The sequence below is a fragment of the Sorex fumeus genome, unplaced genomic scaffold (genome assembly GCF_029834395.1).
Source record: "Sorex fumeus unplaced genomic scaffold, SorFum_2.1 ptg000063l, whole genome shotgun sequence".
Classification (NCBI taxonomy): domain Eukaryota; kingdom Metazoa; phylum Chordata; class Mammalia; order Eulipotyphla; family Soricidae; genus Sorex; species Sorex fumeus.
The window spans coordinates 5,010,246-5,033,634 of record NW_026606120.1 but is presented as its reverse complement, the minus strand read 5'-3'; the positions used below and the strand labels follow the sequence as shown (position 1 = coordinate 5,033,634).

Below are 23,389 nucleotides of genomic sequence, written 5' to 3'. Positions count from 1 at the left end.
TCAGAAATGCAGGTGATGTTGCCACCTAGACAGACAATTTGGACTCCAGGCTCAACAGACCCAGGGACAGAGATTCTCTGCTTGCTCCCACCAACCACAGGTGACAAAGGGATTATAATCAGGAGCCCAACCCTACCCTGCCCTGTCTGCTTCCACCAACCACCAGAGACCCAGGGATCGGATTGCGCACAGAAGACCCACCCTAACCCTACCGGGACCAGATAAATTCCCCACTGGCAGACCTCAACTGCCTCCACTACCGGACCCATCATAAGACACTAAATACCCATCTTCCGGAATTGCCGTACCATATTTGATAGAGTTAAAATATGGTAACACCTACAAGGGCGATTAGAGGTCACCCCAAAAGCCCCTATCCCTCTCGAAAAGACTGGCAAGCTACCGAGAGTATTCTGCCCGCACGGCAGAGCCTCGCAAGCTATCTGTTTTGTATTCGATATGCCAAAACCAGTAATTACAATGGGTCTCATTCACCTGACCCTGAAGGCTTCAACAACATGGCAGCACTGAGAAGGATGAGAAAGGAGAGGCCGATAAAATCTCAAGGCCGAACTGGGCTGCCACAATTAAGGAAGACAAAATTGATCGTCTGTACTTTCAATGCACGTACGCTAGCATCAGATGCATCCATTGAGGACCTGATGATACAAGCGCAAAAGATCAAGTACGACGTCATTGGTCTATCGAGACAAGAAGGCACCAATCTCATCACGCCATTTTTGACACTGGAGAAGAATTGTTCCTCGGAACAAGCGATAAAAGAGGTGTCAGAGGCGTCAGTGTCCTTGTCAACACAAACTTGGCCATGAGCACTGATTCATTCGAATGCCTAACAACCTGAATCAGACGTTTACATTTGAATAGATGTGGCTCACTGCCGGCAGTTTCTATCTTCGTTGTCTATGCACCAACATCCAATTGTGATGAAGGAGAAATTGAGAAGTTCTACATGGAGCTGGAGAAGTTCTATAAAGAAGACCACACCTTCTACAAGATCATTGTGGGTGATTTTAATGCCAAGATAGGACCAAAAAGATCAGTCAAAGAACTTCACATCAGGACCCAAGGCCTAGAATGGAATGAACAGGGTGAGAGACCGTCTGAGTTCATCACGTCAACCAAGACCATCCATGGTAACTCAAGATTCCAGAAGGCCGAATCTAAACGTTGAACATGGGAGTTTCCCAGTGGACGGTTCCACAATGAAATAGACCACATCATATTCAGTCGAGGGTTTTGCCTGACCAATGTCGCTGTTGTCACAAAATTCCAAATGGGATCAGACCACCGTCTCCTTCGTGCAAAATTCTACTTCACAGAGTGGGGAGAAAGGGCTGCAAAGTTTAAAAAGAGAACTCTCAGAACGACCACCAACTGGGAGCTCTTTGGCACTATTGTGGCAACATGGCAAGATGTCATTGTTGACAACATTGACGAGAAATATGGTTGACTGGTTCAGCACCTCCATGATCGTGCGAGGAATGCCAAGAGAGAGATAGTCACCAAAAAAAGCCTGTCTTCAAAAACTCTTGAGCTTATTCGCAAGCGAACGTCCGAGCTCACAAAGCAGTGCAGAGATGCTATCAAGGAAGACCTCAAAGAGAGAAGAGCAGAAGTGCTGGTAGATGCGGCAGAAGCCAGGAAAAGTATTCATAACGCCCGCCTGTCCTTTGCCAACTACAAGACCAAGATGACTTCCCTCCGACGTCCTGATGGATCTATCACATCTTCCAGAACGGCAATGGAGAAGATTATCCAAAACTTCTACTCAAATATCTTCGATAGCCATGTCCACCTGCCCACAGACCAAATTCCACAGGATGGATATGTTGTTCCCAATGTTCTCCCTTCCTAAATCCAACAGGCCATTTCGTCAGTAAAAGAAATGAACAGCACCCAGCCCAGACAAGGTCAGACCTGAATACCTGAAGAACCTGCCGTCAGTACTCATCAATACTCTGGTTCAGCTCTTCACACACTATCTGTGTGAATGCAAATTTCCGTCCCAATGGAAAACCAGCAGGACTGTACTACTGTACAAGAAGGGAGACATCCATGACATTGGCAACTGTCACCCGATCTGCCTATTGTCTGTTATCTATAAGTTGTTCACTCAAGTCATCCTGAATAGGATTGGCAGAACACTAGATGAAGGACAACCATGCGAGCAAGCCAGGTTCCGCAAAGGATTCAGCACCATCAACCATATCCACACGATAACCAAGCTCATTGAGGTTTCTCGGGAGTTCAAGATGCCGCTCTGTCTAACGTTCATTGATTTAAAGAAGGCCTTTGATTCTGTTGAGATGGAAGCAGTCATTGAAGCCCTAGCCAATCAGGGCATTCAAGCTCAATACATCAAGATCCTTCGTGAGCTGTATTAAGGATTCACTACCAGAATCTCACCATTCTACAAAGAAGTAATCATCGATGTCAAGAGAGGGGTTCGGCAGGGTGATACCATTTCACCAAAACTCTTCAGTGCCACCCTCGAGAACATCATGCGACGACTGGAATGGGAAGGAATGGGAGTGAAGATAGATGGTCGGCAACTACACCACCTCCGCTTTGCTGATGACATTGTTTTAATAACACCAAACATTAGCCAAGTGGCACAAATGCTGGCCGACTTCGACCATGAGTGTGGAAAGGTTGGTCTACAGCTGAATCTTATGAAGACAATGTTTATGAGAAACAGCCTCGTTCCTGATGCCCCATTCACTCTCAACGGAACGACCATCTCCGAATGCAACAGCTATGTGTACCTAGGTCGAGAAGTCAACATGACAAATGACCTGGCACCCAAGCTGCGCAGGAGGAAGAGAGTGGCTTGGAACACCTTCAAGAGCATCGAAGAAATAGCTAAGACGACGAAGAACCTCCGGCTCTGGGCACATCTCTTTGATTCCACTGTTCTTCCTGCATTAACATATGCCTCAGAGACCTGGGCCCTATGTAAACAGGATGAGAATGCTGTTCGGGTCTCCCAAAGAGGAATTGAAAGAGCTATGATTGGAGTATCACGTTTCACTCAAATGAGAGAAAGAATCTGGAGTTCCGACCTCCATCAACGATCAAGAATCAGGGACGCTGTCTCATTTGCCAAGGTGTCAAAAATCAGATGGGCTGGTCACGTAATGAGATTTTGAGACAACCGCTGGACTAGAGCTGTTACCGACTGGATTCCACGTGATGTCAAAAGACCGCATGGCCGCCCACCTACCAGGTGGTCAGATTTCTTCATCAAGATCATGAACGATCGTTTGAGGCTCTTCATGTTCCTAGAGCGAACAGACGCCATTGGGCTACACTAGCACGCAACAGGAACAAATGGAGACATTACTGGTGCCCTCTCGAGCAAATCAACAATTAACGGGAAGTCAAGTGATCAAGTGATAATTCTGTGGCTTCAGACAATCAGGGTGACATCTGAGATTAACCCATTATTAATTCTGCTAAGTAGCTCTAGAAATCTAAGTTATCAAATATCTCAGAAATCAAATAAAACAGTGGTATGGTGAAAGTTTTGCGAACAATTTTATAACTCTAGAAACTCACATTTTAAACTAAACTAAATTGAACCTGTTTTCTATGTACAACAATTATTTCAACTCACAAAATTTTCTGGTCAAATATTCTAATAATACAATGCAGAAACAAAACAAAGATGTACATTTTGATACACCAGCATAGAAAACACTTGTATTGCTAATGTTTATGAAAACATGAGAAAACTTTCTTTTTTTTCCCCCTTTCTTATTTTTTTCTCTTTTTTTGTTAGTGAAACACCATGAGGTACAGTTACAGGCTTACAAATTTTGTGCTTGGGTTTCAGTTATACAATGATCAAGTACCCATCCCTACACCAGTGCCCGTCATCCATCACCATGAGTCCCAGCATCCCCCCCCACCCCCCATCCCCCCGTCCCATCCTGCCTCTGTGGCAGGGTATTCCCCCTTGTTCTCTCTCTCTCTTCTTTTGGGTACTGTGTTTTGCGAGAAAACTTTCTTTGATTTAATTTTAGTGACTTTTGTACCTCTGTTATTTGTAAAAAGCCTAATAGGCTTAGAAGGCAAAGCTCTGCACTGTTTCACAAAGCTCTTATCTCTTTTCTGATGTGGGATCTAACATTCAAGTGCACCAGACAGACAGAGAAACTGACTACAAAGATTACATACACATATACACACATATACAGTTGATCGATCAATCTGACCCTTCAAGAATGGCAGGGAAAAAACTGATGGGCTTAGAATGGAAGAGGCAATCCCTGGAGCAAAATTAGCCCTGTCAGTCCATTGCGAACCTTGTCCCCATTTCCCAGCATGACAAGCCAGTTTCCTGCTTGTTAAAAATGGGCCAATAAAGTGATTTTGTTACTATAAACCCGGCAAACTAAATTCTGAAGTTTTTCTGAGGCTTAGGTGGTCAGAATTTGCCAGGATAAACTTCAAAATCACTAGATTTTGACGCCTTACACTGATAATCTTTAAAACAGTTTAAACTCAAATCCTTGGGAACCTCTTTCACATTTTCTTGATGTATAATTAAAATGACATAGACTTGGGGGTATGGTGCCGCCAGCAGGACAATCTGAACCTGTGAGGTGGGTGCATCAGCAGCCTGATGGCACTGTCAGACTTTCAGATACCCCCAAATTGCTGCTGTGCCTTTGGCCAGACCCCAAAAACTTGGGGCAAAGTATACCAAGGAAGTAAATGGCCAAAAGTTAGGTATGTGGGAGACACACCCACAAACCACCTCCGGCTCAGCTATATAATTGGAGGCATGGCCTCTCTGGTTCCTGATTGAACTGCTTAACAGCCATGATCCCAGAGACTCAGAAATGAATCTCAGAACCCAGCGGCTTTTGGCAGAAATGCATTCTGTTCCTGCAGTAGGTTACTGGCGCTGGGCCACTTCAGGTGGGAATAGGTTTCATGCCTTGGCCTGTTTCCTTTGTTGGCCCAGTGACTGCCATCCTCTAGAGGCCACTGGACAGTCAGGTTTGAGCCTGCAGTGACGAGACACGCGGGGTCTCACCAGATGGGAGTGGAACCGGCCCTTTCCTCCCCATCCCAATGAGACCCCGAGTTGCTGCCTACAAACGGCATCTCTGGCTCCTGATCAAGCTGCTTAATGGCCATGATCCCAGAGACTTAGAAACAAATCTCGGAACCCAGCAGCTTTTGGCAGAAATGCATCTGGACTACATACAAGGTGTCCGCCGCCTCAGAGCTTATTGAAAAGCCAGGTATGAGCCGTCAGTAATGGGGTAACTACAGTCTCATGGGAAGGGGGATGGTACCAGCTCGTTCTTCACGCCCTACCGAGGTCACGAGTTGCCCCCCACAAGCGGCTCTCCAGCACGGCCATGACTCCAGAGACAAAAGGACTTAATCCAGAGCCCGGCAGCTTGCGGCAGAAAAGTGAATCGACCATGCGTTAAAATATGACACCATGCCTCCCCAGGAGGGAAAGGGTGTTGCTCCCTTCCGCCTTCCCCCTTCCCCCCGGCAGCAAGGTGGCCACCGCCTCAGAGCTTATAGGAAAGCCAGGTAAGAGCCAGGTGTGGTGACGGGGCAACTGCAGTCTCATGGGAAGGGGGGTGGTACCAGCTCGTCCTTCATGCCCTACCGAGGTCACGAGTTGCTCCCCACGAGCAGCTCTCTGGCACGGCCATAACACCAGACGCATAGAAACTAATCTCATAATTATCTGACTCTTTGCAAAAATCCAAAATCACGTGGCCGCTTATGCGGCCGCATGACATTATATAATTCTCATACCAGCTATAGAAAACAAAGTATTTCACAATGCCTTTTCAGCAATTCTGATTGTTGAGGGGGAAATTCTAAACAATAATGGTGCATCTTTTGTCAAAATAATGAATGTAATCAATGTGGAGAAGAGTTAAGTGGAAATCATCTGCCTCACAGGCATTGTGAGGGGTGGAAGGGTGGTATATTGGGGTTCTTGGTGGTGAAAAATGAGTATTGGTGAAGGGAAAGGTGTTGGATAATTGCATGACCGAGACTCAAACCTGAAAGCTTAGTAACTTTTCCCACAGTGATTCAATAAATAAATATAAGAAGAAAAATAAATAAATAAATAAAATTATGAAAAAAAAAGTAAGGTGGAGTTCATACCCAATTCAATCAGCTAATCAGTGGCCAAATAAATAGCAGTACTCCTATGTAAAAAATGACACAGACTAACACAGATATCAAGAACACCAGACTACATACCACAAAACGTTCTTTGGTGGGGAGAAGAGAGGTCACGAAAGACAATTCAAGAGTGTGCCAGAGAAAAGAAGAACCAAGAAACCTAACTCTTCCCCATTCCTGGGAAGACAGTGGACAGTAGGGATGTCCCCCTAAAGTCCTGGTTTCCACGAGCTGTACTGTGTCCATATTCTTGTATTATTAAACTGACTGATGAGCCCCAGATGGACAGACTCACTTGCGGAGGATTTCCAAAACTCTCTTTCTCCACTCATGAACCATTATTCAATTCTGGTCAAGCTCTCAAATGTTCGCGATTCTAACACAAGACACTCGTAAGGTTTTCAAAGATTTTTTTAAAAGAGAGCTGTTACAGACTGAGAGAGAGAGAGAGAAAAGTTGCTAAAGACTGATAGAGATGGTAAGGGAGAGAGAGAGAGAGAGAGAGAGAGAGAGAGAGAGAGAGAGCGTGTTACAGACTGGCCAGCTAGGGTCACACCTCATAGAGAAACAGATTGGTACAATCCCTCCAACAGCAGGGAAGGGTTTAAGTACCCTAAAACCACATCATTCTTTCTCCCTAACTAATCTGTAAGTTGATTGGTTAGTAACACCTGTGGGTGCCCCTTTGCTCTAGTTTTTCCATGCCTGGCCAACCACTAGATTACTGATTGGCTGGCACTCTCTGCTAGCATTGTAAATTTTGTTCATTCTGTTTCCTTTCTCAAGATGTGGTCTGGACTTCATGCCCAGTTCAACTGTCAGTTACATAATAATACAGAATAGCAAGATGGCTATTAACAACTAAAATGGCTACACTTTGTTTCATGCCGAAAATAGCTGCACTTTAGTTCTAACAATACTATTCACCATGAATTTATGTTACTTATGTGTTACTTAAGTCAGTTCTCTCCATTCCCCAATCAACTCTAAAAGCAAACACATTTTCCTTGTGCTCTTTCCCACACTGTTTCTTTGAAGGAATTTCTACCTACAGCCCACACTAAGGGCTGTTCTGTACATTTTTTTGTGAAACGTTCGATTTTGTTTGTTTACTTTAGGGTTATACCCACTCGTTCTCAGGAGTCACTCCTAGTGGGACTCCTGGAGCCATATGTAGTGACGGGGATTGAACCCTGGTCTGCCAAGGCAAGGTAAACAGTGACCGTATTATCCACTGCCCAGCCTTTGAGAATATTTTTAATCCTCTGGTATGTAAATAGTTTTAAAACATTACTTTAAACATTCAGACACTTGTAAACACTTATCAGATCATACTCAAATTCTGATATTCCATTCCAGTTTATGACCATTATCTTTTCACTGAACTAAACTTTTATTTATTTGTTTTGCACTGCCAGGATGGACCCCTGCCTGACTACACAGAAGGTACATGCTCTACGGCTGAGCCTAATCCCCAATCTCATAGAACTAGCTTAACTTTTCAGTTTAGAAGAGGAGGCTAGATTGAATGTCTTGGATATTGCTCAGTGTAGACATTTTGGGGCCTGGGAATGTTGATCAGTGTAGGCTGCCTGCCCTGCAGATATGAGAGCATGAGTTTGACCCCTGGAACCATTCCACATGCCTTGTGTGATCCTGATGACACTTTCCTGTGTGATTCCAGCCCATAAAATAGCCAGGGTTCTGTCTCTGACACAATACCTATTGTGCAGGAACTCCATAACTAAATTATAGTATCTCCCCAAGGACCACAACTAAAAAGTATGTGAGCACATCAAACAAGTGTATGATCCTAGCAAGCACCTCAACCGAGTGTGTGAGCAGCAGTAAAGGCACCAGCAGCAGTGACAACAAAGGGGAGGAAAGGTTCAGAAAAAAATCCTCAATAAATTAAGACCTTTTAAACCACATACTTAAAATCATCAGACCTTACAAGATACTGAACAATGCCCGGGGGCCAGTGAGATACCTTAGCACAAAGGACTGGGTTGCAGGACTGTGTGTGCAGCAAGACCAGGCTCAGCCAGACTGAGAGATCCTCCGTGGGAGCCTTCCCCCAAGTACAGAGCCCGGTGCAGCCCCCAAACACAGAAGGCTGTAAATACCCACCCCACAAATGTGTATACAGGAAGAAAGGGAGAGATTCTATATGAGCTTGACAGATAACAGCATCCTGAGATATGGAGGAAGGTCTATGAGTCCTTAGTAACAGATATTGCACCCCACGTCTGTGGATACTTTGTCACACTTTCCTCTAGTCTATTACATGTCCCCTCCTGCTGCTCCATGTGGGTCTCTAAGCTCAGCAGAGTCCAGTCCTGCTATCCCACATGCCATTTCCCAGTCAGTTCACTCCTACTTCCTGAAAACTCAGTCCTACTTCCTCCTCCCTGTGCCAATCAATAAGCTCCTTCCCTATCCCCATAGTAAAGGGATGCATTTATTTCACTTTGTATTTTTTTGTTTTTGTTTTTGGGGCTTCACCTGGCTGTGCTTAAGGATTAGTCCAGTCACTGCTCAGGTGGTCCCTGCAAAAATCCAATCTTTATTTCTAAAAAAAAAAAAAGACTTTCTGATGGCTAAAGAGATAGTATAGCAGGTAAGGTGCTTGCCTAACATGTTCCTGAAATGGGTTCTATTGCCTGCATCCCACATGGTACCGAGAACTGTCAGGAGTAATTCCTAGTGCAGAGCCAGTGAGCATCACTGGGTGTGACCCCATTCCCCGCAAAAGAAGACTTCCGGTTAACATTAATTTGTTGTTATTATTCCAGTTAGAGTAACTTTCAGTCTTTAACTCTGCAAGAGTTATTGTAGAGAAGGTAAAGTGCTTGCCTTTCATGTGGCCGACTCGGGTCTGATCCCTGGTATAGTCTCATGAACCTGCCAGGAGTGATCCCTGAACACGAAGCCCAGAATAACTCCTGAGCACGGGCCCAGTGTGCTAAAAGCCAAAAACAAAACCAACTATAAAGTGTCTTTAACTCAGATTCCTGGCACGGCAAACACTGATAGGCATAACTCACGTGCACAGAAAATCTCTGGGATCCTCACTAACTTGTAAGACTGTAGCTAGATCCTGAAATGAAACCTTGGAAAAATCACTGAGTTAGTCTCAGCCCTAGACATGAAGAGACAGTGTGACAAAGATCGGTTGCAGGAGCAGTGGTAGAGGGCGAAGTCCCAAGTCCCAGGTGTGGTTCCCAGTGTCTCAGTTCCCAAGGAGGTATTGGGGACGGGAACTGAGGGCTGGGATTCCTGGTCTCCCCAGAGTTTCACTTCTCGCTCTGTGTCAGTGCCTCCTGCACAGACTTTAGCGACGGATCACAAATCCTCACTCCCTGGGCAACACAGTCTAGAGAAGTCAATCAGCTTCTGCGCCTCTCCGGATTACAAAGTGGCAGGGACAGGGCCCTTCTAGGGGTCAGACTCCCTGGTTCCCTCGATATGTGGGAGCCTAGAATCCTCCTTTTGCTGCTCTCAGGGGGCCTGGCCCTCACCCAGACCCGGGCAGGTGAGTGTGGGGTCCGGAGAGGAGTTGGTTGCCGGGAGGAGGCTGCTTCTCCTTTCTTGGTCCCTGCCCCCTTTTCCTTCTTTCGAGCCTCCTATCCCCCATTTCTCCAGACCTGGGGCGCTCGGGGCGGCGGGGCGGTCCGGGTCTCACCCCTTCCCCTTCGTCAGACCCCCACTCCCTGCGGTATTACCATACCGCCGTGTCTCCGCGCGGCGGCGGGGAGCCCCGCTTCATCTCCGTTGGCTACGTGGACGACACGCAGTTCATGTGCTTCGACAGCGACTCGGCGAGTCCGAGGGTCGAGCCGCGGGCACCGTGGGCAGAGCAGGAGGGACCCGAGTACTGGGAGCGGAACACGCGGATCTCTGAAAGCAACGTACAGCGTTTACTAGTGGACCTGAACACCCTGCGCGGCTACTACAACTAGAGCGAGGCGGGTGAGAGCGGCCGCGGCAGGGACGTGCCAACACGGGGATGGGCCGGGTCGCCCTGAGGCGGATCTGAGCGTCCCCCCGGCTGAGGGACCCGTCCCGGACCCTTGACCGGGAGGCGCTGCGGGAACTGGGCCCCGGTTTCGTTTTCGGTTCGGGGTTAATCTGTGCGGGGTGGGTCAGGCTCTCACACCCTCCAGCTGATGTACGGCTGCGACGTGGAGTCCGACGGGCGCTTCCTGCGCGGGTACAGTCAACACTCCTACGATGGCGCTGACTACATCGCCCTGAACGAGGACCTGCGCTCCTGGACAGCGGCGGCGGGCACACAGGCTTGGCAAACCCAGCGCAAGTGGGAGCAGGCGAGTGTGGCTTATCATTACCGGAGCTACCTGGAGGGGGAGTGCGTGCAGTTGCTCGGCAGACACCTGGAGAACGGAAAGGACACGCTACTGCGTGCAGGTACCAGGTCTCTGGATTGTGAGGACCCTTGACCCACCCTGGCGGGGGACTCCTCACAAGGGAGGACATAGTGGGGTTCAGTGTCAGAGCTGTGTCCCTTCTTCAATCAGGAGAGGAACCGACCCGCCTGGTTTCCATGTTCTCTACCAGAGAGACTTGCCCTCAGGCCCACCCTGTGTCCACAGGACCGTGAAGGACCCGAGTGTCCCTGGGGGAGGGGAGACCTTCTCTAAAATAACGAATGTGGGTTCCCTGGGACCCAACAGTCATCTGTGAGCTTTCTCCTATCTTAGCTCTGACTCCTGCTTTTCTCAGTCACTCACCCTCCACCCAGGACATGACCAGAATCAGTGTCTTTTAAGAGACCCTAACCTCCTATCCAAACCCTATTCTAGAACTTTCCATGGAATAGGATTTTATCCAATTTCCCCAGTCAGGATTGTGTCTGGATTTTTGCCTCCAATTACAAACCAATTATCCTGTTCATCCTCATTACGGAAATGACCCAAAGTGTGAATTTTCACATTTTTCCTCCTCAGAAGCCCCCAGGAGACACATAACCCACCACCCCTTCTCTGACCGTGAAGTCACCCTGAGGTGCTGGGCCCTGGACTTCTACCCTGCCGAGATTACCTTGACCTGGCAGCGTGATGGGGAGGACCTGACCCAGGACACAGAACTGGTGGAGACCAGGCCTTCAGTGGATGGAACCTTCCAGAAGTGGACAGCTGTGGTGGTGCCTTCTGGAGAGGAGCAGAGATACATGTGCCATGTGCAGCACCAGGGGCTGCCGGAGCCTGTCACCCTGAGATGGGGTAAGGAGGGGGATAGGCAGAGTCTGTTCTTCAGAATGGGAATCAGGGAAGATCCCCTTCTGCTGAACAATAAAGGGTGTGGCCAATGGCAGGGATCATGCCTTCTCCTTCCTTTCTTCCCAGAACCCCCTTCTGTGTCCACCATCCTCAATGTGGGCAGCATTGTTGGCCTGATTCTCCTCGGGGCAGTGGTCACTGGAGCTGTGGTGGCAACTGTGATCTGTAGGAGGAAGCATTCAGGTAAATTGGGGGCAGAGGGGGAATCTGTCCAATATGGCAAGTCTTGAGTCTTGTCCCACACTGGGGTCTCCTCCCATGTATTATCTCCTGCCTCATTAATGGAAGCACCACCCACTCTTGTGTTATTGCTCACACTCTCCCTTGTGTGCCACTGTCAGGTTTGGTCATGAAAGACACTTTCACCTTGATAAGCTGGGGATAAACCTGGTTCCCGGTTCACAGGGACTGTCCCTGCTAAGCACAGACCGCCAGGAGGAGGCTGGTCAGTCCAGGAGCGTCTCCTTCCTGCGTGTTTCCTGGTCCTGCTCAGTCTTCAGAGTTCTGATGCTTCCCTGGGGTTCGGGCCTAGAGAGCTGCTCTGTGGTCTCACGACTCAGTGCTCTCCCTGACCTTCCCTGGGGTGTTTCCTTCCCGCAGGTGAGAACGGAGGAAAGTACACTCAGGCTGCAAGTAAGTGTGGGCAGGGCTGGGAACCTGGAATCCTGGGGATAGAGACTGGAGCCTATGGGGAGTTCCCACACCCCTAACTCCTCCTCTAGTTCACCCCCTGAAGCTCTGACCATGTCCTGTTTGTTCCTCCCCAGACAGCGACAGTTCCCAGGGCTCTAATGAGTCTCTCACGAACCCTAGAGGTGAGACTCTGAGGTTGGAGTGGGCGGAATTGGGCAGAGGGGACAGGAATGGGTTTGGGGGTTCTTTGAGTGGGATTATGGGAGCTTGCTTAGGATGTCACCACTTCTGTCACTCACCTGAATCTCTTCATTCTTTTCTCTTACAGTGTGAGACAGCTGCCCTGCTGGGTTTCCTCACATCCCACTGTCGTGACTCAAGGCCTGCTGATTCTCTTTCTGCCCTGGGACCTGAGTGTGTCTGTTGTCCTGTCACCTACTTTGAGGGGGGAGACTGGCCCACCCATGCCCACCGGGCCCTTTCCAGACTGACCTGCTTTCTCCTCTCTGATGTTCTGGGATGTACCAGCAGAGATAGGACACAGCCATCTCCATCTGTGTGTTTCTTGTTTTCCTGAATAATGTCTCTCCCTTACTGAAATCAGCATCTGATTTGCATTTTCCTAATTCCTGTTTTGTATGATTGAGGGATTAATAAAGGAAATCCCTGAAATTTGAAAAGGAACAAATGGAAATCCTGAGATCTTCCATGTGTTTTCTGTTTCGATTTGAGTCTGTTCCAGATGTGATAGTAGAGGCTGTGAGGGATGGGAGAGGGGTGCAGACCTGTGCCCAGTCTGTCTCTGTCTCAGCCACAGTGGGCTTTGATGTGGTCATTCATCTGTTTGGGTTTCCTGCTCCTTGTCCTGGTCCCTCATAGCACCTCATCCCACAGGCAGGTGCTCTTGGGGACTCAGGTCACATCCGGCCTCATCCTGTCCCAGGGCCGTGAGCAGTGACAGCTTCTGTGCTGGTCAGCCTAGGCTCAGGCCTGGGTCTGCTCCTCAGCCCCATTTGTGCAGGAGGCTGCCTGTTCTCTTGTACACATACTCATAGTTCATTCTCTCAGTGTGTGTCCCCATCTCTGAGCCTCAGGAGGCATTTGCCTGTCACTGTCCCCTCAAGGCCCAGCATGACCCCATGAACTCAGGAGTTTCTGTCGTATCAAGAGATGAGTGTTCAGACTTATCCAGATCCTGTTCTTGTTCTAGGGCTGTGTCCCATGTTCTCAGATTTCCCTGTCATTAAGGATTTACATTCTGAACCCAGCTGAGAGGAGGAGGTCATACTGTTCCTCATCTTTTATGAATTCCTGTTGAATTTCTGTTTGCAGCTGATCCTGAAGCTCTCTCTAGCTATCTTAGCTCTGTCTGTGATTTGAGTTCTGGATTTTTAAATTACCTTCAAACTTTGGATTTCAAATATGGATTATTTGAACCCAATATGCTCTCCTCTGAAGAGAGAAACTGCTGTGTGCTGCTAGTAAAGGGAGAGTGAGATATTCTTGTGAAATTTTCTTCTGGAGGTGACATTGATGTCCCGGAGGAGACATTTTATTGTAGCTGCCACAGCACAGCATGTAGATTGAAGTTTCATGAGTAAAACAGCTTCTCTACCGGCAGTTTACCCACTGTTCCAGATATAGCGATGATTTTTGGGTCTAGCAAACGACTTGATCACTTGACTTCCTGTTACTCATCGATTTCCTCAAGCGGGCACCAGTAACGTCTCTATTTGTCCCTGTCGAGTGCTAGTGTAGCTCAATGGAGTCTGCTCGTTCTAGGAACACGAAGAGCCTCAAACCGATCATTCAGGATTTTGATGAAGAAGTCTGACCATCTCATAGGTGGGCGGCCACACAGTCTTTTGACGTCCCGTGGAATCCAGTCGGTAATGGCTCTAGTCCAGCGGTCATCTCCAAATCTCATTACGTGTCCAGCCCATCTGATTTTCGATGCCTTGGCAAACGAGACAGCGTCCCTGATTCTTGGCCATTTACCGGGGGGTGGTGGGGTGTTGGAACTCCGGATTCTTTCTCTCATTTAAGTGAAATGTGATACTCTTTCGATTCCTCTTTGGGAGACCTGAATAGCATTCTCATGCTGTTTTTGTAGGGCCTAGGTCTCTGAGGCCTATGTTAATTCAGGAAGAACAGTGGAATCTAAGAGATGTGTCCAAAGCCGGAGGTTCTTCGTGCTCTTAGTTATTTCTTCAACACTCTTGAAAGCGTTCCAAGCTGCTCTCTTCCTCCTGTGCAACTCAGGTGCCAGGTCATTCGTCATATTGACTTCTCGACCTAGGTACACATAACTGTTGCATTCAGAGAGGGAGCTGGAGAAGTTCTATAAAGAATACCACACCTTCTACAAGATTATCGTCAGTGATTTTAGTGCCAAGATAGGACCGAGAAGATGAGCTGAAAAACTCCACATTGGGACCCATGGCCTAGAATGGAATGAACAGGGTGAGAGACTGTCTGAGTTCATCATATCGACCAAGACCATCCATGGTAACTCACAGTTCCAGAAGGCCGAATCTAAATGTTGCACATGGAAGTCTCCCGGTGGATGATTCCACAACTAAATTGACCACATCATATTCAATCAACAGTTTTGCCTGACCGATGTCACTGTTGTCCCGAAATTCCAAATGGGATCTGACCGCTGTCTCCTTCATGCAAAATTCTACTTCACAGAGCAGGGAGAAAAGGCTGAAAAGTTTAAGAAGAGAACTACCAGAATGACCACCAACTGGGAGCTATTTGGAACTATTGCTGCAACATGGGAAGATGCCGTCATTGACAACATTGATGAGGAATACGATCGACTGGTTCAGCACCTCCATGATTGTGCGAGGAATGCCAAGAGAGAGATAGCCACAAAAAAAATGCCTGTCTTCGAAAACTCTTTAGTATATTCGCCAACGTGGCTTGGAGCATGCCTCAGGCAACTGCAAGTGAACATCCGAGCTCGCAAAGCAGTGCAGAGACGCAATAAAGGAAGACCTCAAAGAGAGAAGAGCAGAAGTGCTGGCAGATGTGGCAGAAGCCTGGAAAAGCATTCGCAATGCCCGCCTGTCCTTCACCAACTACAAGACCAAGATGACTGCCCTTCGACGTCCTGATGGATCTATCACAGCCTCCAGAAGGGCAATGGAGAAGATTATCCATGACTTCTACTCGGATCTCTTCGATAGCCATGTCCACCTGCCCACAGACCAAATTCCGCAGGAAGAATATGTCGTTCCCAATGTTCTCCCTTCTGAAATATGACATGCCATTTCATCGGTAAAGATGTGAACAGCACCAGGGCCAGACAAGGTCAGACCTGAACACCTGAAGAATCTGCCGTTGGTACTCATCAATAGACTGACTCGGCTCTTTACACACTACCTGTCTGAATGCAAGGTTTTGTCCCAGTGGAAAACCAGCAGGACTGTACTACTGTACAAGAAGAGAGACATCCATGACATTGGCAACTATCGCCCAATCTGCCTATTGTCTGTCATCTACAAGTTGTTTACTCGAGTCATCCTGAATAGGATTGGCAGAACACTAGATGAAGGACAACCATACGAGCAAGCCAGGTTCTGCAAAGGATTCAGCACAATCAACAATATCCACATGATAACCAAGCTCATTGAAATTTCTCAGGAGTTCAAGATGCCGCTCTGTTTAACGTTCGTTGATTTAAAGAAGACCTTTGATTCTGTTGAGATGGAAGTGGTCATAGAAGCCCTAGCCAAACAGGGCGTTCAAACTCAATACATCAGAATCTTCTGTGAGCTGTATTATGGATTCACTACCAGGATATCACCATTCTACAGGGAAGTGATCATTGATGTCAAGAGAGGGGTTCGCAGGGTGATACCATTTCACCAAAACTCATCAGTGCCAATGTCGTGAACGTCATGTGACAACTAGAATGGGAAAGAATGGGAGTGAAGATAGACAGTCGGCAACTACACCACTTCCGCTTTGCTGATAACATCGTTCTAATAACACCAAACATTAGCCAAGTGGCACAAATGCTGGCCGACTTCAACCAGGAGGGTGGAAAGGTTGAAATCCAGCTGAATCTCAATAAGACAATGTTTAAGAGAAATAGTTTCGTTCCTGATGTTCCATTCACTCCCAACGGAACGAACATCTTAGAATGCAACAGTTATGTGTACCTAGGTCAAGAAATCAACATGACGAATAACCTGGCACCTGAGTTGTGCAGGAGGAAGAGAGTGGCTTGGAACGCCTTCAAGAGCGTCGAAGAAATAACTAAGAGGACGAAAAACCTCTAGCTCCAGTCACATCTCTTAGATTCCACTGTTCTTCTGCATTAACATACACCTCAGAGACCTGGGCCCTACAAAAAACAGGATGAGAACGCTATTCAGATCTCCCAAAGAGGAATCGAAAGAGCCAAGCTTGGAGTAACTTGCTTCACTCAAAAGAGAGAAAGAATACGGAGTTCCGACCTCTATCAATGATCAAGAATCAGGGACACTGTCTCATTTGCCAAGGCATCAAAAATCAGATGGGCTGGACATGTAATGAGATTTGGAGATGACAGCTGAACTAGAGCTATTACTGATCGGCGTGGCAACTGATTGGATTCCGTGGGACGTCAAAAGATCGCATTGCAGCCCACCTACGAGATGGTCAGACTTCTTCGTAAATAGATGCATCAATAAATTCGGAGAAAGTATTTGACAAGATCCAGCACCCATTTATGATGAACACCCTCGCCAAAATGGGGATAGCGCTCTTAACTTTCCTCAATATAGTTAAAGCCATCTACCACAAGCCTACAGCAAGCATCTTCCTCAATGGGGAAAAACTGAGAGCCTTCCCCCTAAGATCAGGGACGAGACAAAGATGCCCACTCTCTCCACTACTGTTCAATATAGTACTGGGAGTACTTGCAATAGCGATTAGGCAAGAAAAAGATATTAATGGCATCCAGGTAGGAAAAGAAGAAATCAAGCTCTCACTATTCGCAGATTATATGATACTATACTTATAGAACCCTAAAACCTCTACTAAGAAACTCCTAGAAACAATAGACTTGTATAGTAAAGTTGCAGGCTATAAAATCAATACCCAAAAGTCCATGGCTTTCCTATATGCAAATAGTGAGAGAGAAGAAAGTGATATGAGAAAAACAATCCCATTCATAATTGTGCCCCAGAAAATCAAGTACCTAGGAATCAGCTTAACTAAGGAAGTAAAGCACCTGTACAAAGAAAACTACAAAATGCTACTTCAGGAAATAAAAGAGGACACAATCACGATCACGATCGTTCTGTTGTTCGTCGATTGCCTCGAGCAGGCCCCAGTAACGTCTCCTTCGTCCTAGCCCTGAGATTTTTTAAAAACGTGCCATATTCAAGGCTCTTTCAGGGTTAGGAGAATGAGATCCATCATTGTTACTGGTATTTGGCATACTGGGTATGCCACGGGGAGTTTGCCAGACTCTGCCATGTGGGCAGCTTACATTCGGTAGCCTATCAGTTTGTCCAAAGTAGAAATGAGATAATAAGATGTCACATGGCCGCATTCGCTTCTGGGAGCTGGGTTTTATAGTCTCTGGGTCTTGGCCGTTGATGGGATTACACGGCGCCAGGGGGCCAGTTGGTGAGTGTGACCCCTGCCTACTGGAATTTGGAGGATCTGGGTGGAGGATACTTCAGCCCTGATCCGAGCAGGCTTGGAGATCTCAGCCCTGGGACCCGCATGCCTTTGTTCCTCTGCCGGTACCTTCATTTGTGTGGAGAGTGGTCTCAGCATGGTGGTGGCTGGTTCTGGATGTCTTCAGCTGCCGGAGCCCTGATCGGGGAGGGGAGGGAAACTCAACCTGCTTCCCTCCAAGGGACCCCGTGAGGACAGCCAGGCGCAGGGGCAGGAGACTCTGCGGAAATGGCAGGAGGACATTAGGAAATGGAAAAATATCCCCTGTTCATTGGTCAGGAGAGTTAACATTGTCAAAATGGCAATATGTCCCAAAGCACTGTACAAATTCAATGCGATCCCTATTATGATACCCATGACATTCTTCAAAGAAGTGGAGCAAACACTCCTGAAATTCATATGGAACAATAAGCCTCCACGAATAGCTAAAGCAATTCTTGGGAAAAAGAAAATGGGAGGAATCAACCTCCCTAACTTCAAACTCTACTACAAAGCAGTAATAATTAAAACAGCGTGGTACTGGAACAAACGCAGAGCTGCAGACCAATGGAACAGGGTTGAATATACTGACATCTCCCCCAAGCATATTATCACCTAATCTTTGATAAGGGGGCAAGAATTGTGAAGTGGAACAAGCCTCTTTAACAAATTGTGCTGGCAAAACTGGACGGCTACATGCAAAAAAATAGGCTCAGATCTCTGCCTAACACCATGTACAAAAGAAAGATCAAAATGTATTAAAGACCTCAACATCAGACCAGAATCCATAAGGTACATTGAAGACAAAGTGGGCAAAACCCTCCATGACATTGAAGCTAATGGTATCTTCAAAGATGTCACGCCACTGGCCAAGCAAGTGAAAACAGAGATAGACAAATGGGACTATCTTAAACAAAGAAGCTTCTGCACCTCAAAAGAAACAGTGACCAAAATACAAAGACAGTCTACAGAGTGGGAAAGGATATTCGCCAAATACACATCCGACAAGGGGTTGATATCAAGGATATATAAAGTACTGGTTGAACTCCACAAGAAGAAAACATCCAACTCCATCAAAAAATGGGGCGATGAAATGAACAGAAACTTTCTCAAAGAAGAAATTCGAATGGCTAAAAGGCACATGAGAAATTGCTCTACATCATTGATTATCAGGGAGATGCAGATCAAAACATCAATGAGATATCATTTCACACCACAGAGACTGGCCCATATCCAAAAGAAAAAAAGCAACTGGTGTTGGAGCAGATGTGGCGAGAAAAGGACCCTTCTTCATTGCTGGTGGGAATGCCGACTGGTTCAGCTCTTTTGGAAAACAGTATGGATGATTCTCAAAAAATTAGAAAATGAGCTCCCATTTGACCCAGAATACCACTCCTGGAAATATATCCCAGAGAGGCAAAAAAGTATAGTCGAAGTGACATCTGCACTTATTTATTCATTGCAACACTCTTCACAATAGTTAGAATCTGGAAAAAACCTGAGTGCCCAAGAACAGATGACTGGTTCGAGAAACTTTGGTGCATCTACACAATGGAGTACTATGTAGCTGTTAGAAAGGATGAAGTCATAAAATTTACATACAAGTGGTACTACATGGAAAGTATCATGCTAAGCGAAATGAGTCAGAAAGAGAGGGACAGACATAGAAAGAGTGCATTCATCTGGGGAACATAAAGTAACAAAATAGAAGACTAACGCCCAAGAATAGACAAGGTAAGTACCAGGAGGTTTACTCCATGGCTTGGAGGCCAGCCGCACACTTTAGGGGTGAAGGCAGCTGAGATAGAGAAGGGAGCACCAAATAAAGGGTGTTGGGAAGATCTGCCCCTGATGAGAGATGCAAGCTGAAAGTAGACTATAGAACGAACATGATTGCCACTCAATTCCTCTTTTGCAAACCACAGCACCCAAAAGGAGAGAGAAAACAAAAGGGAATGCCCTATCACAGAGGCAGGGTGAGATGGGGGGATGGGGGGTGGGAGGAATGCTAGAATTAGTGGTGGAGGAGAATGGGCACTGGTGGAGTGATGGGTACTAGATCATTGTATAATTGACCGCCAAACACGAAAATTTGTAAGTCTACACCTGTACCTCATGGTGTTTCACTAATAAAAATTTTAAAAAAAGTATTTGCACCACTAGGAAGGTGTAATAATGGTGGATTGGTGAATATTGGTGAATATTAAATGTAATCAAATACTGTGAACTACTTTATAAAAATGAAATTAAATTAAAAATAAGCACCATGATAAAAAAAAAGACCATGAACGATCGGTTTGAGGCTCTTTGTGTTCCTAGAAGGAGCAGACGCCATTGGCTACACTAGCATGCAACAGGGACGAATGGAGACTTTATGGTGCCTGCTCAAGAAAATCAAAGAGTAACAGGATGTCAAGTGATCAAGTGATCAAGTAGGAGATCAGTAATATGTTGTTAAAGGTTGAGCCTTGTATATATATATATATATATATATATATATATATATATATATATATCCCTCTAAGATTGATTGCCTACTACTGTGAACCCCATCAAAAGTGGTATGATACTCTTGGAGTATGGGTAGGGTCTCTCCTGTGACTTGTTATTGGGCTGCTTTTGCAGCTGCATGCTCCAGAAATAGGTTCACTTCTGGGTGAGGCATGGCCTGCGTGTATGGAGAGCAGCCTTGAGCATGGTAGTCGTTGGATTCTGGTGGTTTTCGGCTGAAGGATCTGAGCCCTTACAGTGGGGAGGGCTCTCACCTTCCTCACTTTTGGACGCTCCAAGTGAAACAGTCTGGCACAGGATCCAGTGGCATGGTTATGGCGAGTGTCATGTTATGCTCCCTTCCGGGAGAGGTCCTTTTTTTTTTTCCCAGTGCATCAATTTTAAGACATTCTACTGCACTGTCTTCTCTACACAAAATGTGGAGATGCAGCTCCAACAAGAGGATTTTTGGTCACTGGCAGAGAAATGGGCTGGAGCGATAGCACAGTGGGTAAGGCGTTTGCCTTGCATGTGGCCCACCCGGTCATCCCAGGTTCAATTCCTCAAACCCCTCTCGGAGAGCCCGGCAAGCTACTGAGAGTATCTCACCCACACAGCAAAGCCTGGCAAGCTACCCGTGAAGTATTCGATATGCCAAACACAGTAGCAAGTCTCACAATGGCATTACTGGGCCCCTTGAGCAAATTGATGAACAATTGGAGGACAGTGACAGTGCTACAGTGGCAGAGAAATGTCTAAAAATCAACAATCAAATCTGTGCCTTACACTCAGAGACTGTTCAGATGCTGGATTATTATTCTCTCCCTTTTTATTCAGTCACAGTGAAATTACAAAGTTACTTATGATGGTTTCGGGCATGCAATGTTTCAAAACTGACCCCTTCATCTCTCCCAATGCCCCCTGCCCTCCAAACAATTTGCCTCCCACCCACCAGCCTGTCTCTATGAGGGGAAGGGTTTAAGGAGGTTTGTCAGGGCTTCTTGTTTTGTTTTGGTTTTTGACCACAGATACTCCTGGCTTTGCACTCTGAAGTTACTCATGAAAGTGTATCATATATAATATCATATATGATATCAAACTGTGGTCAGATGCATGCAAGGGAAATGTTCCACCTGCTGTACTAACACTCTGGTCCCAACATTTTTTAAAAATTTGTACTGTTGTTTACAGTGTTGTTGCTGATAGGTCTGCATAAAAAACACATTACTACCTTTCATATGCTAGATTAAAAAAATTTATTAGTGAAACACCATGAGGTACAGTTGTAGACTTACAAATTTTTGTGCTTCGCTTTCAATTATACAATGATCGAGTACCCATCTCTCCACCAGTGCCCATTTTCCACCACCACGAACCCCAGTATCCCTCCCACCCCCCCACCCCCCATCACACCCTGCCTCTGTGGCAGGGCACTCCCTTTTGTTCTCACTCTCCTTTTGGGTGCTGTGGTTTGCAAAAGAGGCATTGAGTGGCAATCATGTTCAGTCTATAGTCTACTTTCAGCATGCATCTCCCATCCTGGGAGGATCCTCCCAACACCCTTTATTTGGTGCTCCCTTTTCTATCTGAGCTGCCTCATATGCTAAATATTTTTAAAATTCACCTCTCCAGGAAAAATTTCCTGGTAGCAGTACCATGGACTACAGCTGTTGCTCTCACATGCCGTGAAAATCTGGAAACACAAGAACCAGTGCCCAGGGCTGATGCCTCCAGGCTGCCTTGCTCCCCATCTCTGGGTCCTTTCATTCTCCCATAAGCATTAAGGGGTCTTATTCTACATGGGAAAAAAATCCTTAATATCTTTCCTCCTGTTCCCTCCGTTTTCATCCCCTCCCCTCCCCTCCCCTCTCCTCCCGTTTCCTCCCCTTCCCTCCCCTTCCTTTCCCTTCCCTTCCTTTCCTTCCCTCCCTTCCCCTCCCCTCCCTTCCCTTCCCCTCCCTTCCCTTCCCCTCCCCTCCCCTCCCCTCCCTTCCCCTCCCTTCCCCTCCCTTCCCCTCCCTTCCCCTCCCTTCCCTTCTTTTCCCTTCCCTTCTTTTCCCTTCCCTTCCCTTCCCTTCCCTTCCCTTCCCTTCTCTACTCTTCCCTTCTCTTTCCTACTTTTTCCTTTCCTGCCCTTCCCTTGCTTTCCTTTCCCTACCATTCCCTTTCCCTATTCTCTATTCTTCCCTGAGTGTTAGAGTTTTGTCATACTTCAAAGTATGGGGTATTTCCTGAAAGTTAACAGTTGCTAACCAGTCAATTACAATGCTAATGCCTGCTCTAATATTATCTCCCAGGTGACAAGCACACTCTATTACCCGCATGCTTCCTGCCTGATCCACAGAGAACCTATCGCTCCCCTACAGGTGCCCTCTAGTTGGCCCTTTCCTGTCCCTTTCTCTGCTTCCACCCTCTCCACATTATTTAGCCGACATTTCCTAAAGTCACTATTACCTCCCTATCCCACTTGTTCATGAGACATCCAGATCCCCTCTCCAGTATATTTCTGGTCCAGGGTATTGGGGCCTTTTTTCTCTTCCTCCTGCAGCTCGTTCTAGGGATGAAAACTTTAGAGTTGATTCTGATGGAATCAGCAGCAGCAGGAGTGACAGAGGCTGTGGATCAATATCTCATCTCAGCACTGTGAGGGCTCCAGTATGCTTGTGGGGTTCACTCTGGCTCTGGGTAGCAGTAGTTATGACCTGGAGTAGTTCATGTTTATTTTTTATTTAAAAAATATTGATTTTTTGTTACAATACTATTAACAATAGTATTGTAACATTCTCATATTCTATATATGAGAATGTGTTTATAAACACTACTCAGACACAGCAACTGACACGGGATCGGGAGCCCCGTACTGTGCACAGCTGGGAGCCCTTGGAGAACTCCCTGCTAGTAAGCACAATTCGGACTGAATTGTATTTCTGCACTACGGCCACATGGGGGCGCTGCTGGTCAGTCCACGCCTGTTTTGCAGGGAGGGGCTGTGGTCTGAGATGCTGACCTGGAGGAGAACATCCATGGGATGAAGGTGACTTCAGAGCAGTCCTGGGGTCAGGATCTGGAGCCGGACGGAGAGTTGCGGAAGGAAAACCTCTGGGGTCTTGTGC

The 23,389-nt window shown here is 46.8% G+C and overlaps 1 pseudogene; it reads left to right on the top strand.

Moving 5' to 3' along the window:
- The first annotated feature begins 9,660 nt into the window (after positions 1 to 9,660).
- On the top strand, positions 9,661 to 12,549 carry LOC130035469 (patr class I histocompatibility antigen, A-126 alpha chain-like; annotated as a pseudogene).
- The last annotated feature ends 10,840 nt before the right edge of the window (positions 12,550 to 23,389 follow it).